Source organism: Sorex fumeus, unplaced genomic scaffold (assembly GCF_029834395.1).
Source record: "Sorex fumeus unplaced genomic scaffold, SorFum_2.1 ptg000010l, whole genome shotgun sequence".
Taxonomy (NCBI): domain Eukaryota; kingdom Metazoa; phylum Chordata; class Mammalia; order Eulipotyphla; family Soricidae; genus Sorex; species Sorex fumeus.
In genome coordinates this window covers 25407119-25411212 of record NW_026606067.1, presented here as the reverse complement: position 1 = coordinate 25411212, position 4094 = coordinate 25407119, and positions in this window count along the sequence as shown.

The following is a 4094-nucleotide window of genomic DNA, read 5'->3' as shown; positions in this document are numbered from 1 at the left end:
GCCATATGGGCTGCCAGGATCAAACCAGGATTGGCCATGAACAAGGCAAGAGTCCCACCCATCTCACTGTCTCTCCAGCCCCCACCTGCCTCGCTGTCTCTCCGGCCCCCACCCACCTCACCGTCTCTCCAGCTACCACCTGCCTCACTGTCTCTCCAGCCCCAATGAAAGGCTTTTAGGCCTTACACAGGCATGTCACATATGGACCCCCCCAGGAGGTTGCTGGCGTTGGTTCAGGTCAGAACTGGGGGGCCACCATACTGGGGGCCACATTAGTCCGTAGAGACCCCAGACCACTTCAACACTATGAGTCAACAATAATTTCTGGCTTCCCAGCACTTGTGAATGATACTTAACACTATTCTGTGTCTGTTAAATATGAAAGAACATTTTCTAACTTTCTGAAAGCTGGGCAGAGAGCACTCAGGGGCTGGCGGATGCCCGACGTGCCGAGAACCCAGTCAATTCCCCAGTCCCAGAATCTCTTGATCCCCCTGAGCACAGAGATTGGAACAGTCCTGGCACTGCCAGAAGTGGCCAGAAAAAAAAAAAAAACAAGAAATTCTAGAAATCTCAGTCACTAGATAGTCTCATTCTGATAAGAAAGTCGTTTGAGAAACAGAGTTGGCTATCAGCCAAACTTAGGGCTCCAGGTGACCTCCAAGCAGACAATGAGATAGAAAATGAGGGGCTGGAGTCATGGGACAGCAGGCAGGGCATGGGACGCGCACAGGGTGACCCTGCTTCTACCCCTGGCACTACACACTCTTCCCTGGGATCCACCAGGAGTGAGCCCTGAGCACAGAGCCAGGAGACAGTCCTGAGCACATACTGGTGTGACTCAAAAACAGGAAGAAAGAAAGAAAGAAAGAAAGAAAGAAAGAAAGAAAGAAAGAAAGAAAGAAAGAGGGAAGGAGGGAGGGAGGGAGGGAGGAAGGAAGGAAGGAAGGAAGGAAGGAAGGAAGGAAGGAAGGAGAAAAAAAGAAAGTGAGAAAGAGAAAGATCGAGGGAGGAAGGGAGGGAGAGAGTAAGATGGAGGGAGGGAGGGAGGGAGGGAGGGAGGGAGGGAGGGAGGGAGGGAGGGAGGGAGGGGAAAGGATGAGCAAGAATCCACCGACTGCAGCGCAGAGGTAGGGGGCAGCCAGGCATGGGGCGCATGGGAAGCCCCGTCTCCCACCACACCTTCCCTGGGCAAATGCCAGTATCTGTGGGGAGCAATAAAACGGGGTCACCAGCCTGTGCCAAAGGGCCACACTTTCTTGGGAGGAGCAAAGAAGTCAGCTGCACAGCTATTGGGGTTCATCCCTCAAGCCCTTTAGTGACTTGAGATTTCAAAATGGACAAAGGCCAGTGCTAAGGACCCGCGGGCCATTAAGAGCACTCACCTCAAAGATGACGGACCCTGGACCCTGGGTGATGGACCTGAGATGACCAGGCAGAGGCATGGGGGAGGGGCAGTGAAGAGGTGGGCTGGGAGGGAGCAAGCAACAGAGGGAAGGTCCTGGACACTGGAGGGAGGAGGGGGCGGGAGCTGCACCCCCGAGACCATCAGCCTTGATGCGATTGCGACCGTGGTACTTAACTGTGCACCCCAAACTTAGAAGCGAGAGTGTTCATCCCCTCAGAGTCGGGAGCGTGCAGAGTGGCGGGGCTGCTATGGGGGTTAATTTAGCTCATGTGCAGGGAGAGCCATGGGGGAGGGGGGTTCCTGGTGAGGCCAAAATTCTCCTAAAAGTGTCACGGACTGGCTCTCAGCTTCCCCAAGCGTCCCCCTCTGAATGTGAGTCCACGTGTATCTGGAGCTGAAATACTAGAAAGTCCTGTTGGGGCCTCAGAGCAAGTGACCGGAACCAGGAAGTAGCGGAGGGGGAGCACAGGCGGTGTCTCTGTCCTGGCGCCAGTGCAAATCCGGAGACTGTGCCCAGGGAACAGAGTCTGGAGAGCCGCAAACCCATGGATAAAGAACTGAGCCCAGCACTCACTCACCACTGAGTCCCAAATCAACTGCTTTAGCCTCGAGTCCACAGACTTAACCCCCCTCTGTGATGTTTACTGCTCGGCCTGGGTGGATGGTGTGAGTTTTATCTGCCCAGGAACATCCAGCTTGCAGAACTCTCGCAAGCAACTGTGGCCTTGGCAGCGCAGGGCCAGGCCTGCCATCAGGGTGGCCCTGAGTGGGAGGAGGGAGTGCTCTTTGTTCACTAACTGAGTTTCACTTTACAGCAAGGCCAGGCAAGAGGCAGCGGAGCAGGAACACGCTTGCACCAGCCTCCCTTCATCCCCCAGGAAACCTCTTTGCTGCCTGGCCAGAACTGCGAAAAGCCCCAGGAATCACCCAGCAGGTTGGTACCCACTGGAATCTCTGAGCACTCCCACCTTCCCAGGCATGCTTCTTGGGGAATGAAATGGGATGTTTCCACCCAAACTGAAAGTCTCAGCCAAGACTAGGGCGTTGGCAGGAGGGGGTTCTCATCCCTCTGATCACCCCCTCTGATGTCACGTCCAACTGCGGGGTTGTGTGGCCTCCGTTTTGCGGCTCACTTTTTTGAGCCTTCTTGGGGTGTGTGGGGGGTCATTCTTTCTGATTCATTCAGTGCAAGGGTATTGGGTTAACTGTTTTAGTATATTTAAGTGATTTGTGACTTGCTACAAGAATCGGCCTTTAAGAGACAGTTTATATGTTGATCCTTAAGACCCTTTTCAAAGAAAGAGTTTTTCCTTTGGAAAGTAATAGTGGGGAGTTAATTTTCTGTGCTCTGGGGAACAGTTTAAAAAGAAAGCCAGGGGCTGGAGTGATAGCACAGTGGGTAGGGCATTTGCCTTGCACGCGGCTAACCCAGGTTCGATTCCCAGCATCCCATATGGTCCCCTGAGCACCGCCAGGAGTAATTCCTGAGTGCAGAACCAGGAGTAACCCCTGAGCATCGCCGGGTGTGACCCAAAAAGCAAAAAATAAAATAAAATAAAAATAAAATTTTAAAAAAATGAAAGACAGTTTAAAAAGAAAAGAAAGAGAGTGAGTTGGCTCCAGAACCCTCTTCTCCCTCCTTGCCCCAGCAGTCCCTCACCTAATCTGATGGTGCTCAATCTACCAGGGCTTAGAGAGAGCCAGGCCTTCCCACACTCAGAGCTCCGTCTGAGAGAGGAACGGTGAAGGCAGAACCCCAAAGAGCCAGGCTGGGTGCGGACAGAGACAGCATGGGAGCCAGCCCGACCGGTCATGGGGAGACGGTGGAGGAGAATCCCCAAGAGGGGTTCCTGGCCAGGGATGAGTCTGTCCTCTCCCAGCCTCTGTTTCCCTCCTATGCCGGTATCGGCCTCACTGGCCTGCGGGAGAGAGACATCTCTCCTAAGGAGCAGAGCGCCTGCCCACATGGGCCGTGGGGCCTTCCGGGCTGCTCTTGTGTTGGCTCTTTTTTATTTATCTTGGGGCCACATCCGGCGATGCTCAGGGCTTATTCCTGGCTCTGCAGTCAGGAATCACACCTGGCGGTACCTTAGGGACCATCTGGGGTGCCAGGATCGAACGCAGGTCAGCCACGTGCCAAGCAAGAGCCCTTTCCATTGGACTAGGGCTCCAGCCCCTGTGACTGCTCAGGTTGCCGCCACAGCCCTGGGACTCTTTGTCCCGCCTGTCTCCAGATCTCTGCTTGCGCTGACTCCTCCTCTGTCCTTGTTGTTCGCCCAGTGGCCTCGGTCTGTCCTTGCCCTCTTTCTTTTAGGGGTGTCCTTGGTGTGAAGGCAGCTACGCAGCCTGGAAAAGTAGGCGGGATCTCTGAGGCAGGAGCTGGGTGCTCAGGGTGGGTGGCAACATTCAGAACTTGCCTGCACAAATGAAGGACTTCAGGTTGCAAATGAGAGAGTCTGGCAAGCAAAAAGGGAACAGAATGGGAGCTGGGGGAGAGAAAGTACAGCAGGGAGGGCTCTTGCCTTACACAAGGCTGGCCTAGGTTAGATCCCTGGCATCCCCAGGGGTTCCCCCGAACTTTGCCAGAAGTGATCCCCAAGTACAGAGCCAAGCATAAGTCCTGAGCACTGCCAGGTATGGCCCCCAAGCCAAAAATATTAAAGGAGGTGATAATGGAATGTATGAA